Source organism: Teleopsis dalmanni, chromosome 2, assembly GCF_002237135.1.
Source record: "Teleopsis dalmanni isolate 2A chromosome 2, ASM223713v2, whole genome shotgun sequence".
Lineage (NCBI taxonomy): Eukaryota > Metazoa > Arthropoda > Insecta > Diptera > Diopsidae > Teleopsis > Teleopsis dalmanni.
In genome coordinates this window covers 82,794,224-82,810,568 of record NC_051847.1, presented here as the reverse complement: position 1 = coordinate 82,810,568, position 16,345 = coordinate 82,794,224, and the positions used below count along the sequence as shown (strand labels likewise).

At 30.0% G+C, this 16,345-nt stretch overlaps 1 pseudogene; it reads left to right on the top strand.

Moving 5' to 3' along the window:
* LOC119674933 lies at positions 1–8,435 on the top strand (annotated as a pseudogene).
* Positions 8,436–16,345: the final 7,910 nt, after the last annotated feature.

Here is a 16,345-nt window from a genome sequence, read left to right as displayed (position 1 = left end):
AAATCTACTGATCAACCACAAGAGACTGTATTAGCGAATTCCAATATAGCAAAAACTTTGTTTAAACTCAAAGAATGCCTAGTACATACTTATGACTCTTCTGAGTTTGATAGCGACTCTGCGTTAGATGATATTGAAAAGACATTTGAAGAGATTTTACAGACTTTACCAACACTAGAAACGCAATTAGCCAATGAAATGTTTGAAAAAATACGAAATGAAGTTGCTGCATTTTTAAATATATTTAATCAAACATCGAGTAAAAGTGTTTTAAACGAATTAATCGGGCCACTAACAGGCTTAATAGAAAGTTTGGAGACTGTTTGTGCAGCGAGCCAGAAAAATGTTGAAATTGAGAAGTCCTCAATGCTGATAGCAAATCTACAATCTCAAATAATGGCAACATTTAGAGCTATCAATGAAACAAATGAAGTAATTAATAAAAGTTTGCTTATTGAAATGGAAAAAATTCAGAATGGCATTTTAACAATATTTGATACGATCGAACAAAGCGACAGTAATTTGAGAATTATAGAACTATTACAAGAGATGGATTCATTGACACCGCATTTAAAGAATTTCATATCGAAAGTCTCAACAATAAATATGAATAATTTGATCAAGAACGTGAATTCCGCTCAAGCATTTCTACTACATATACATAAAGGCTTAAACGATAATGATAAATTGACGAACACCTTTATGGTTGAAAATCGGCAGCTTGTAGAACAATTGGAGAACACATTGGTGTCAGTTGAGAATGAGCTTATACCAAAGAAAGATTTTCTTAATCTAACTACTGAACAATACGAATTAATAGAATCCATAGAAAAACAATTAAAAGTACTACAAGAAAAGTTAGTTGCTCTACGAGTTCTAGTGGAATCCACAATTCAGTTAGAAGAGAGTGAAGCACTGGAATATAAGCTAGATCAAAAAATGGAATCAATATCAAAAAATATTGATTCCAAAATATCAAAAGAAGTTCATAAACAGGATGACATTGCTGATTCGTCCTTACAGGAAAATAAAATCGATATTACAGAAGAAACTTTCAAAAAAGATGATGAAAAACTGGAAGAACTAAGAATTGAATTAGTTAAATCTCCTGAACTTGAAAAAGCCAAGAAAACTGAATTGCAACAAGATGAAGAAGAAATAGTAGAAACAATTAAAATTCCGGAACAACATCAACCGGAAATAATAGCACAAATAGACCAATCACAACAGATAGGTCGATTTGAAGAAATTCAACAGTTAGAAGCTTCTATAGATGCTGTCACAACCGTTGAAGATAAATTTATAACTGAACAGGTCATAACACCTACTATACTTCAAAAGCCTGAAGAAATGATAACATTGCAGCAAGTAGTAAATATTGATGGTACTTTACTAGAGAAAGGAGTTGAATCAACAGAAGAATTAATTCAAAATGCTGGTGTTGAAGTTAAAGCTGAAGAAATGATTACAGAAACACTTGAATCTAAAATACTAGCGACGGCAGAGGCAACTGTCGAAGCGGTCAAACAAAAAATGCAAACTACAGAAATCTTAATAAAAGAACAACCAGATATAGCTGGGGAAGAGGATAAACCGACGGAACAATTGAAGCAAATATCTGTTGCAGCAGAAGTGACAAGCGATGTTTCGCAAGAAGTTCTAATTTCTGGGGACAACGCCATGCCGATAGAAAAGCAGCTTGAGGTGTCTACTGAAGCAAAAGTACAAGCAAGTGATTCTACAGATGATGTAGTCAATGATATGCAGCAACTTATCTCCACTCCTACGGAAATCGTAAATCCAGAAGACAATATTATTCCTGTAGAAGCAGAAATTCAAAATAAATTAGAAAAAGGTGAGTTTAGTGTTACTGATTTACAGGAGCAAAAAGTTGAGGAATTACAATCGGACTCAATCATACCTGAAACGTTAGTAGATGCATCTGCAGCAGTTAGGCAACAACAAAAAGTAGATGTAGCAGAGGAAGTATGTGATCAAGTAGCACAGAATAAAGAGGAATTAGCAGTAGAACAGAGCATACTACAAAATATACAATCGATTTTAAGCGATATTAAAACAGCAAAAGATGTGAAAATCTGTAAATCATCGGCTGAAATTTTAAATTCTATTGAAACAATTTTTAATGAAATTAAGTTGGCAATTTTAAGCGACAACCCAACTTTAGTAGAAGACAATTTATTCTTACCTATGTTTAAATTGAAAGATTTACTTTCATTTATTAAAAATACACCAATAAAAATGAGTGATGTAGATAAACCTTTATTCTGTGGCTTGGTTACCAAGTCAGATGCAATCTTTAGAGAAATTTTGAACAACAAGGACTCGCTAAGAAAAGCTTTTGTGCAAGATATATTAGACACAATACAACCTGTCACAAATACTGTTATCACTTACATAAAGGAAGCTTACCCTGACAATGCCGTCCTTCATCCAGTTACATCCCTAATACAAAACCTAAGTGAAGAGCTAATAAATATTGCCAATCCGAACACTGTAACACTAGATCTGAATACACCATCCTATATAAATACAAAACAACATTTAACAGATCTCGCAACTATTTTAAAAGAGTTGCAGGTGTTGAGTTCGTTTAATTCAATTGACACAAAACAAACAAATCTCCTAAATCTAATAGATGCTCTACACAAGGATAACATAGAAACTATGGAATTCTTTGAAGAAGTTGGAATTGTTAAAGATTGCCTATTGGCTTTGTTAGAAATGATTAAATCTGAAAAGATACACGTATCTCTTAATGAAACGCATAAAGAAGAAAACCAGAGTGAAAATTTAGAAAGGATAAATGTTTTGATGGAAATAATAAAAAATAATGACGATTTGTTGATGCTAGAAAATGAATTAAAAGATTTACTAAACCAACCTTTTGATGATGAACGTTTTTCGAAAATAGTTTTTAAATTAAAGGAACACATTGTTCACACTTACGATGGTGGGCCATTGACAGATAACGAACAAACTGAAATGATAGAAAAGCTTGTAGATTCTATTGTAGAACAAAATGCCCATGTTTCACACAAATTGTCGAACGAGTATTTTATTGCTACCATAAAAAATTTAGACGATATTCAATCCAGAATAAATTCCCTCAGCAATTGTACAGTATATGAAAAACTAGATCGATTTACACCGATATTAAAATTCCTGAAACAAAATGCTGAAGAATTAAAAGAACTGAAAGAAGTAGATAAGTCATCTAGATTGGCAGCTTCGTTACAAAAAAGCTATATGGACATTTTTATTTTGTTCGATGATTTAGGCACGGATTTACAAGGTGTCAATAGAGAATATTTTGAGAAAGCAAAATCCGTGGCTTTTCAGGAATATGAGGATATTGAAAAATGTGAAAAACCTTTCATAGCAGTTAAAGCCAGTGAAAATCTATTTCATTTCACAAAAATGATTGATGAAATTTGCTGCATCTTACAAAATAGTGAACTGGCCATATTACCAGAAAACTTTAAAGACCAAAATATTACATCAATTCACGATGAAAATAAGGAAAATGTCAAATCGAACACAGAAGAAATTAATGAAAAAAACGCTGTAACAATAGTTGAAACAATTAAAGATGAGCTACTTAATAAAGATACAGATAAGCAAGGTGCTGCATCTAAAGCAGAAGTTGATAAATCTAATGACGTTAGTGAAGTTTTTCAAGTAAATGAAGACCAAAATGAAAAAACTGACATTTCGTTACCAGAAACTGAAGAGATTTCTTTGAAAACGGAAGAAAAACAAAAAACCGAAACTGATTTGAAGGAATTAATAGAACAACAAATTGTGGAACCATTTGCCGCAGAACCTTTCTCAATTGATCTAATTGAAAACTTGAAAGAAGAAGCAAGTATCGAATTTAATATTCTTGAGGTAGTAGCTACAATTCAAGATCTTATTCAAAGTGATGAAACTCTTCAAGTCTTGGCAGATGATATAAATGCACTTACTCAAGTTCCAAACACAAGCGAGGAATTAGCAAAAATTGTCTTTAAGCTTCGGGAACATATCGTTCATACATATGATGGAGGACCTCTGACTGATAATAATAATGATAGTAATGCTCCTCAAAAATTGATGGAATCATTACTGCAAAATGAAGAAGTTCATAAGCAGTTAGCAAATAAATATTATGCCGAAATTATTAAAAATACTGATATTATAACATCTAAAATTCAATCTTTGGAAGATAATCCAATATCAGACAAACTTCATTTATTACTTCCAACTGTGGATTCCCTTAAACAAATAACGGAACATATAAAAGATATTAAAGAATTGGACAAGTCATCTGAAAAGATAGTGGTGTTACAGAAAAATTTGATGAATATGTTTGTGCTATTTGATGATATAACTTGCTTAGGTGCAGAGAATTTGAAATCAGATCTAGATCAAGTAAAGAAAACTATTTTAGAAAAATATGATTCTATAGATAATCTCCCGCAACAAGTTGATACAATTAAAATTTGTGAGAATATATATCAAGTAACTAAAATTGTTGATAATATTTGCGATAAACTGCAAACAAACCAGATACAGAGCTCAGAAAAGATGGAAATAGATGAAATAGTTGAAAAAATAAATGAAGATGAAAAACTGAAGGAAACTGAACAGATGTCAGAAACAATGAAGGAAGAGGATATAGTTTCAGATGATATTCAAGATTTAACCTTAATAAAATCAGTTGAACCACAAACAAAAGAAGAGGAAACAGTCAATGTTACAAAAGAAATAATTGATGAGGTTGAACAGAAGTCTGAACAAATAACAAAGAAGTCTATGGAAGAACCTAATGAAAGTGCAGTTCAATTGGACAGTGTAAATGAAATAAAGAAAGCAATAATTCCTGACAATAAAATAGACAAATCTTCCACAGAAAACAAAATTAAAGCAATTAATGATGAGCTACTTCAGAAAGAAGAAGTAGATAAGCAAGAAGTTGACGCATCTGAAGTAGTAGAAATTAGTAAATCGGTTGAGAGCATTGAAGTGCCCCAGGTAAATGAAGACCAAAACAAAAAAACTGATATTTCGTTACCAGAAACTGAAGAGGTTTCTTTAAAAACAGAAGAAAAACAAAAACCAGAAACTGATTTGAAGGAATTAATAGAACAACAAATTGTGGAAACGTCTGCCGCAGAACCTTTCTCAATTGATCTAATTGAAAACTTGAAAGAAGAAGCAAGTATCGAATTTAATATTCTTGAGGTAGTAACTACAATTCAAGATCTCATTCAAAATGATGAAACTCTTCAAGTCTTGGCAGATGATATAAATGCACTTACTCAAGTTCCAAACACAAGCGAGGAATTAGCAAAAATTGTCTTTAAGCTTCGGGAACATATCGTTCATACATATGATGGAGGACCTCTGACTGATAATAATAATGATAGTAATGCTCCTCAAAAATTGATGGAATCATTACTGCAAAATGAAGAAGTTCATAAGCAGTTAGCAAATAAATATTATGTCGAAATTATTAAAAATACTGATATTATAACATCTAAAATTCAATCTTTGGAAGATAATCCAATATCAGACAAACTTCATTTATTACTTCCAACTGTGGATTCCCTTAAACAAATAACGGAACATATAAAAGATATTAAAGAATTGGACAAGTCATCTGAAAAGATAGTGGTGTTACAGAAAAACTTGATGAATATGTTTGTACTATTTGATGATATAACTTGCTTAGGTGCAGAGAATTTAAAATCAGATCTAGATCAAGTAAAGAAAACTATTTTAGAAAAATATGACTCTATAGATAATCTCCCGCAACAAGTTGATACAATTAAAATTTGTGAGAATATATATCAAGTAACTAAAATTGTTGATAATATTTGCGATAAACTGCAAGCAAACCAGATACAGAGCTCAGAAAAGATGGAAATAGATGAAATAGTTGAAAAAATAAATGAAGATGAAAAATCGAAAGAAACTGAACAGATGTCAGAAACAATGAAGGAAGAGGATATAGTTTCAGATGATATTCAAGATTTAACCATAATAAAATCAGTTGAATCACAGACTAAAGAAGAGGAAAGAGTCACTGTTACAAAAAAAATAATTGATGAGGTTGAACAGAAGTCTGAACAAATAACAAAGAAGTCTATGGAAGAACCTAATGAAAGTGCAGTTCAATTGGACAGTGTAAATGAAATAAAGAAAGCAATAATTCCTGACAATGAAATAGACAAATCTTCCACAGAAAATAAAATTAAAGCAATTAATGATGAGCTACTTCAGAAAGAAGAAGTAGATAAGCAAGAAGTTGACGCATCTGAAGTAGTAGAAATTAGTAAATCGGTTGAGAGCATTGAAGTGCCCCAGGTAAATGAAGACCAAAACAAAAATACTGATATTACGTTACCAGAAACTAAAGAGGTTTCTTTGAAAACAGAAGAAAAACAAAAAACAGAAACTGATTTAAAGGAATTAATAGAACAACAAATTGTGGAACCATCTGCCGCAGAACCTTTCTCAATTGATCTAATTGAAAACTTGAAAGAAGAAGCAAGTATCGAATTTAATATTCTTGAGGTAGTAGCTACAATTCAAGATCTCATTCAAAATGATGAAACTCTTCAAGTCTTGGCAGATGATATAAATGCACTTACTCAAGTTCCAAACACAAGCGAGGAATTAGCAAAAATTGTCTTTAAGCTTCGGGAACATATCGTTCATACATATGATGGAGGACCTCTGACTGATAATAATAATGATAGTAATGCTCCTCAAAAATTGATGGAATCATTACTGCAAAATGAAGAAGTTCATAAGCAGTTAGCAAATAAATATTATGTCGAAATTATTAAAAATACTGATATTATAACATCTAAAATTCAATCTTTGGAAGATAATTCAATATCTGAAAAACTTCATTTATTACTTCCAACTGTAGATTCCCTTAAACAAATAACGGAACATATAAAAGATATTAAAGAATTGGACAAGTCATCTGAAAAGATAGTGGTGTTACAGAAAAACTTAATGAATATGTTTGTATTATTTGATGATATAACTTGCTTAGGTGCAGAGAATTTGAAATCAGATCTAGATCAAGTAAAGAAAACAATTTTAGAAAAATATGACTCTATAGATAATCTCCCGCAACAAGTTGATACAATTAAAATTTGTGAGAATATATATCAAGTAACTAAAATTGTTGATAATATTTGCGATAAACTGCAAGCAAACCAGATACAGAGCTCAGAAAAGATGGAAATAGATGAACTAGTTGAAAAAATAAATGCAAATGAAAAACTGAAGGAAACTGAACAGATGTCAGAAACAATGAAGGAAGAGGATATAGTTTCAGATGATATTCAAGATTTAACCATAATAAAATCAGTTGAATCACAAACTAAAGAAGAGGAAAGAGTCAATGTTACAAAAGAAATAATTGATGAGGTTGAACAGAAGTCTGAACAAATAACAAAGAAGTCTATGGAAGAACCTAATGAAAGTAAAGCTCAATTGCACAGTGCAGAAGAAGTAAAGAAACCTATAAGTTCAGATGATGAAATAGACACAAGTTCCACAGAACTTTCTATTGATGCATCTAAATTGGAGGAAGCAAAAGATATTCAGAAATTGAAGTCTATTGATGATAATAAACTAGAAGAAAAAATTGTAAAAGATGTCACAACGGAGTTGCTTGAAAATGAGCCGACTCAAGCAGCAAATGCAGTAAAAGAGGCAGATAAAATAGATGTAAAGAGAGTAGAGTCTGCAGATGACACTTTGAATTATGTTGACAATTTAATCGCAGTTGAAGTTGTAGCCCAGCAAATTGAAGGAAAACACCCAACAATCAGGAAAGATATGAAGGAGGAAATTGAACAGCAAACAGAAAAGATAGTAGAGGATCAGAATCTGCAGTATAAAAAAGACATTGAAGATGAAAATGAAGATGTCAAAAATCAATCTATGATAGCTAATGTAATTGGGGAAGAATATTCTGAAAAAATATCGGTACAAGAAGTTCATTTAGAAAAAGAATTAGAAATGAATGAAGAAGTTATTAATGTTATTGATGATAAGTTCGATATAATTGAAGAGCAATCCAATGAAACTACTTTACATAGCGATAAAGAAGGAACTGTAGAGGATTTAAAGGAAAAACAGAGTAGGACAACTGAAATTGTTGAATTACACCCTAACGAATCTCAGGAACAACCAAAAGAAGATTTCCAAAAAATTAATGAAGTAAATCAAGAAATTACTACTTTTGAAGTCTCATCAGAACCTCAAACTGAAATTACAGAAGAAAATAGTATTAAAGTCGATAAATCAGATATAAAAGTCGATCAATCATTGGAAATACCTTCTGTATTATCAATAGAAGGTGAAACGGTGAAAGATGTAGAAAAACTTCCTGATTCAAAGAAATTAATAGATATTAAAGAATTTGACAATATCACAGATCAAACACAGGAGGATACAGTATTGCTTCAACCGATTATATATGAGGTTCAAAATGAAACTCAATTAGAAGCAGAAAATGACACGCAAGACAACAAGCAAACTGATTTGCTCAATGTTAAATTAATGCCATTAGAAAATAAAAGTGATTTAGTCGAGGCAGAACAGCAAATTGTAGAGCATGAGAAAATATCCGAAGATATTGATATTGAAGAAAATACTAGTAAATCTTTACCGGCAGAAACTAAAATATCTGAAAAAAATCAAGGCATTATTGTGGATGCAGAAACTAATAATATGTCAAATGCGGAGGAGCAACCACAAAAGCTTTTAGAACCAAATAAATTAGATAATCACGCAGAGAAAAATAAAGCATTGGGTATAGTTGATACAATAAAATTAACATCAGAAGACGTTAGGGTAGAAGAATCCCCAAAGGTAACTGAAGAAGAAACAAAGTCAATAGAGAACACATCAGCTGATAGGAAATCAGTAGAATCTAAATTATCTGAATCAAGTGAGCAAAAAGAATTGAAAATTCCATTAGAAAATTTGGAAGAAAAACCAAAACAAAACGAAGATGTAAAAGAAATAAATTATGAAGTAGATTCTAAAATACAGGAAAGTCCAAAAATAATAGAAGAAACAAATATTACGGAAATCGTTGCTGATTTACAATTAAAGGAACTCAAAAAAGAACAACCAAAAGAAACAGTAGAAGAAGAGATTAAAATAGATGCAATAAAAATTGAACCGCATGCAAGTCAAGTAAACGTAGAGGAAAAAGGTAAAAAAACAGAGAAAAGTAAGGAAGATATAATTAGGGAAGACTCCAGTACAATTATTAAGCTATCTGAAAAAGATTCAACTGTTACACTTCAGACTAATTCTAAAGAAGCAGAAAAAACGAGTATTATCAGTGAGGTTACTGATATTCAGTCAGAAGTAACTAGTGAAGAGCAAACTAAGAGTATAAAAGAAAAGTCCAAGAAATCTGATAAGAAAACAAAACAAAAGAAAGAAAAATCTCCTAAAGATAAGACTAAAATGGAAGCTGCTGACAAAACTGTTGAAGTAGAAAATGAAGTGAAAGATATGGAAAGTGATTTGAGTAAAGTTAAATCTGCAGAAGAGTTGAAGAAAACAAATGATTCTAGTGAAAATAAAATAATAGAATCTATAAAGGATATAAAACTAGATGTTACTGATGCAATTAAACAAAGTACAGAAGTTAAATTAGAAGAAGTTAAAGATGAAGAAGTGAAAAAAATGACTACAGCAGAATCAAAAGAACGAGAAAAGTTACCAGAGGAATCCATAGACGTTGAAGACAAACCTGATACACAAGCAAAACAAGAAAAAATTTTGGAAATTAAAGAAAAATCTGATAAACACATAGAAAAAGAAGTAACAGAAAATGAAGTTTCTGATATAAAACCTAAATTAACTTCTGACACAAAAAAAGAAAAATTAACAGATTTGAAAACTACTGAAGAACTTCTTGGAACACAAGAGGAGCAAGAACTTATAACAGAAGTTGCTACAACGATTTTGAATGAATCTAGTGAAAAAGTGAAGCCATTATCAGAACAAGAAATTGGTGGTATATTGGAAAACATAAAATCAATACAATCCAAAATCGATTCCCTCATACATAGTCCCACACACAAACAAATAATTACATTATTGCCAACACTAAAATCTTTACAAAATTTTGTAGTTTTTCTAAAAGATGCTGAAAAATTAAATAAGTCAACTAAAAAAATTATCTCTTTCCAAAAGAACTTGATGGATATTTTCGTTTTATTCGATGATTTTAGTACAGGAAAGGAAAATAATTTAAAAGATAATATTGAAAAAATCAAAACTTCAGTTTTAGCAGAATATGATTATTTAGAAAATGAAACTAAGCTGATACCTTCTCTTAAAGTTTGTGAAGATTTGTTTCATATTACAAAACTAATTGATGAAGCTTGTTCTTGTATTCAATTAAATGAAAATCAAGATTTAGGTGCTGACAAACCAAAGGATAAAGAATTGAATATTGAAGATATACCAGATATAAAAGCTTCAAAAGATGTGTGCGAAAAAGATAAAATATCCAGCAAGGTTGACGAAAATATCGAAATCGAACATGATTCCAAAAAATTGAAAGAAGATAAGACTGTGAAAGATGAAGAAGGAATAAAACAAACAGAAGCAGCTTCTGAAATTTTAGAGGACACCAAACCAATTCAAACTGTAGAAGAAAAAGATATAATTGTAGAAGATGATCACAAATCTGAACAAATTAAAGACTTATCTAAAACTGTTCAGGAGGAGAAAATGGAGATTAAAGAAAAAATTAGTGAAGAAAAAGCCAATACTAAAACAGAAACAGAAAGTGGTAAAGTTAAAAGATCATCTAAAAAATTGAAAGAAAAGAAAGCAAAGACCGAGAAGGAAATTTCCGATAATAATAAGCAAAAGGATAAAGACAAAACCTTGAACATAGATGCAGATGGTGACGATAAAGCTAAAGTAACAGAGTTAGTTGATAATAAAGTGGAACATGTTAAAATTGAAGAAAAGGATATTAATATAGATTCAAGTCCTAAATCTGAAATCATTAATTCAAAAGAAGAAGAACAAAAGAAAATGATGAAGCCAAAAGAAGAAATTATTTCAACTGAAGATTTGGATAACTCTCAAAAAACTGTAAGTACGGAAATTAGCGATACAAAATTGGAAGAAGAAATAAAACCAAGTCCTAAAGAAGAAGAAGTCCAAAAAATGAAACTTGAAGATAAAAAACAAGTAGGAAAAGTAATTGAAGAAAAATCTAAAGAAAAACTGAAAGAAGTTGAAAGTACAGACGTAAAAGAAACACCATTAGCGACCGCAGAAATTAAAACAGAAATATCAGATGAAACTATATTAGTTGAAAAGGCTGACAAAAAATTAGTAGAAGTTGACTCTATAGAACAAAAGGAAACTACAACCCCAATCAAAAAAGAGGATGAGGCTGTGAAATCCGATCGAAATGCAGAAAGTGCTAAAACAAAAGATATAAAGGTTGAACAAGAGATAAAATCAAGTCTCACTGAAGCAGAGGAAAAAACAAATAAATCTCCAGAAAATGATAAAATCAAGAAATCGGTTAAACGAAAGTCTGTAGGAAAATCAAAAGATAAATCGAAAGAAAAACCAATCGATTCTGAGAAACCACAAATGGTTGAAGCAGATGTGAAATCAAAAGATGAAACTGTAGAAAAGTTTGTTGAATCTGCGAAAATTCCTGAAACTACCGACAAAGAACTGGTTGAGCAAAAGCAAATAATAAAACAAAGTGAAAAAGAAAATATTTTAGCAGAATCAGATAAGACACAGCAAAAAGAAGTAGACAGTGATATAATCGATATGAAGCCAAAAGAAGAAAAGAAGAGAAGTAAAACTCCGGAAGATACTAAAAATAAAGGAGCTACTGAAACGAAATCTGAAGTCAAACCAGAAGAAGATCAAAAGACACAAGAAGTTGCAGAACATGTAGAAAAGAAACAGAAATTTGCTGAAGATGACACTGTCAATAAAGCAATTTCAGAAAGTTCAGAAAGTAAATCCAAACAATTACCTGAAGCAGCAATAATTTCTAAAACAGGTGATGAAAAATTGGAAAAAGTGGATTCTATAGAACAACAACAACAAAAAGTTACAGAACTAATCGGAAAAGAGCATCTTACAGGAGAATTAGTTGAAACTCAACAAGATAAAGAAAGCTTAAAAGCAAAAGATAAAAAGATAGAGGACGATAAGAAGCCTAGTACAGTTGATATAGAAGAAAAAGCAAATAAATCTGAAGACAATGATAAAGCAAAGAAATCTATTAAACGAAAGTCCATAGAAAAATCTAAAGACAAATCGAAAGAGAAATCAAAAGAAACTGAAAAGAAACAAGAAGTCGAAGAAGATAAAAAAATAAAAGACAGTCTTACAGATACTTCAGAAATAAAGACAGAAAAATTAATTGATGCTGCTAGTGCTCCTGAAGCAGTTGAAAAACAACTAGATGTGGCGGATATCAAAGAACAAGAACATGAGAAAATTTTAACTGATAAAATATTAGAATCCGAGAAAAACAAAGACAGCAGTGAAGCAAAAGATACAAAACAAAATGAACAAAAGAAATCAACCGACAAAGAAGAAAAAACAAGAAAGACGAAAAAAGATAGTACTAGCAAGGATGTTAAAAGAAAATCGAAAGAAATAATTAAAGATAAATTAAAAGAAAAAGAAACCGAAAAACAACCAGAAGTTGGAGAAGAAAAAGTAGAAAATCTTCTTGAACCTGTCATTGTTGCTGAAAGCAGTAAAGAGGATTTAACCATTCTTGACTCTAAACCAAAGAGAGAAGAGGAAACGAGTATAAAGGAAAAGGAAGGGAAACCACAAATTGTAGAAGATACTAAACAACAGAAACCTCAATTAATAGAGGTGGAACAAAAACTTGTTGACGAAGTAAATCAACAGTTGGAAGAGCCAGAAGACAAACAAAATTTAATAAAAAAAGAAAAGGATTCAAAAACGAAAAAACGAAAAGAAGTCATAGAAACTATGCAACAGCCTAAACTAAATGCGACAGAAGTAAATGGAGAACCTATAATAGAAGAGCAAAAAGCAAAGACAGTAACTAGTGATGAAAGATCTGAACCAATTAAAAAAGAAACGGACGTACCTAAACAAACAACTGAATCATGTTCTGTGAAGGATAGTGTGCCTTTAAGTGCAAAACAAGAAGACACGTCTACCAAACCTGCAAGAAGTAGACATGCTAAAAATGAAATAGAAAATCAAACAAATGATATTAAGGATAACGGAATTCAAGAAGTGATAATGAAAGGTGTTACAAAAGAAACCAATCTAACAACACTCACAGAGATAAAATCGTCACAAGATGAAATTGTAGAAAAGAAAGAACGTGATAATCAAGTAGAGAAACAAAAATTGAAATCCTTAACAAATGAATACAAAGACAGAAAGGAAACACGCAATGCAAAACGTAAACCTAATGTCGATATAAAATTGACTAATAGAAATTCCGCTACTGGTAGTGACATTAAACTCACTTGTGGTATATCCGGAAATGAATTGAATATTCAATGGTTTAAGGAAAATCAACTTGTTAGAGAAGATACCAAGCATAAAATATTCCTAAATGATGGGCTATCATGCTTAGAGATAGCAGCTGTAGACGCAAAAGATGCGGGTGTATATAGATGTATTGCTTCTAATCAAAATGGAGAGGTAGAAACGAGTTGTCTAGTCACTGTTTTTGATGTACCAACAAATAAATTTGGCACACCTCCAATATTTACGCGTAATATCAGAGGTACGACTTCTTATTTTATTTTCATTTAAATATTTTCCGAAAGAAAAACAATTTTATTTAAACTAATTACTAACAGTAAAGTGTGTTATTTTTAAGTTGATTAATATAGTAATATATAAATAGGAAATTCTACTAATTAAATAAGAGACTTAAAACAATTTACTTAAATTATATACATACATATATATAATATATTGTATGTATATGCTTATTGTACATATGTATATATAACAAAAATATTTAAATGGCTTTACTAAAAAAATAGTGTTACCATCAGCTTATGCGAGAATGGACAATAAAAACAGGTAAATATATATAAAATTTAATGTTATATATTAGTTAATAAAAATATAATATTCATTTCATTCCTTATTACTAGTTTAAATAATGCTACATAATAATTTATGTTTTTAGTATAAGTATAAAAATGAGAATAACATTAAGTTCAAACTTAATTGTAAGTTCTTAGAAAGTCATTAGTTTCTCAGAGATGATAATGAAAAATAATTTTTTAAATTCAATTACTCAGAAAGTAGGCAGGTAGCCAGCTAGAGACTTCAGGTGATAAATTGATCTCATAAGATTTATATATAAATATATGCACAACGATGATAAAATAAGATTCTCGGTAGTAAAAATTGAGTATAAATTATGTTGTGGTTTCAAGATTGTTAAAGTGAAGTCATATAACTTATTTTTCTGTATTTAATATTTCCTTATGATTTTCTATTCTATTCTATTAATTACACCTAATATTAAAACATCATTTTCTGCTATGCAAAATACTGAAAAAAGCTGGAAATGAAATTGGTCATGATTGACTGTATGTATGATATTTGCTATAATTTCGATTTAGTAAGATATTGTAGTTGCTCCGAAAGAAGAGATTCAACTTTTCTCAAAAAAAATTTTCTTAAGAAAGAGTTCGGTTTCTAATTTTTAAGCTATACTCGAAATAAATTTGTAGCCATGGGTGTTCAGAAAGTGTTCTAAATATATTTGGCAATAGCTTATCCAAAATTTGACAGATATTCGCTTTTAAAGCATAGAGAATATGGTGTTTTAAATGTGATTGTTTTAGTAATTGTTTGAAAATTTGTACTACCCTAAATACACCAATTTTGTTTATTCTCATATAATTCTGAACACAACACGTATGTATGCAATCTCTCTTAAGTTATGATTCTCATTCACTTTGGCATTCAGGTTTTATAATAATCTCAACGTTCATATTAAGAATGTTAAGTGTATAGCGTCAATATTTATAAATTTCAGAATCGTATTTCATAAATTGGATTTAAAAAATGTTGACGTTAGAACATTTAGTTTCAGAAAAATTTAGTAAGGACTTTTTTAGTTTTCGGTTGTGAATAAATTTTTCTGATAAATTCTTCTGGACATAACAAAGGAGAAATTTATTTAATATATGTAGCGCTGTGCTTTTTATTTAGTTTAATAAGAAAACTATCGGAGTTAATACAAGCCACAAAAACCCGCTATAAATAATATTATTAATAATATTAATAAACATTTATTCTATTATTTTATATCTAACTTGCATATTTCATTTTAAGTGGGTTGCTTTTGAATTTAAATTTTTGTATCTATTGTATTCAACAAAAATTAATATTATAATGCGGAGCACAATCGTGATTAAGAAACTCATTAAGTCATTAAAAAAGTAGATCAACTGAATTTTTAATTTTCTTGACTGTATAGCCTCATTGAAGGCTTATCAAAAAGCACAAACTGATAACTTTAAATAGCGTAAATATGTCGTATTAAATTTATCAAGACATTTGCAACGATTGAAAATTAATCACAGATTACACAATTCAAACTCGTTCTTAAAACACAAGACAGATGAATAGATTGATTGATGTCTGTCAACTTTCGATCGCTTGCATTGATTTGTACGTTTGTCTATTTATCTGTTTGATTTTCTATCCGATAGGTCTAAGCGCCTGTCTGTTTAGTAACTTCCTTAGTTTTCGAGGCAATGAAATGCAATTTTACACTGGGATGTTTTGTGAACCTGACAGATGAAATAGACAAATGGACGAATAGACAAATGGATATTATAATAACTATTTATATAGGGTACTGAAACTTGATGGAGTCAGAGCTAACTTAGTATCTGTGATTTAGATATTACTTATATTTTAAGAATTGAAATATATGTTATAAAAATCTACTTATATATCAAGTACATCCGAATTATTTAAAGCATTTTTTCGGAAAAGTGTTTGCGATACAAGATAGGTAGGAATATATATTTAAATGAACTTCAAAATAATAGAATTAAGTAATACCATATATGTCTTATTATTGTATTGCAGAATTAATTCACATTTACAATTTATTTAAAGAGGGTTTTGACTTAGAATTTTTTACTATTATAATATTGTAATGGACAACATACAGAAATACAAAATATACAACACTTCTTTTTGGAAGTACATTAAAAATTTTTCATTAAAATAAGTCATATTTAAACTGTTATCCTAGTATCCCCAT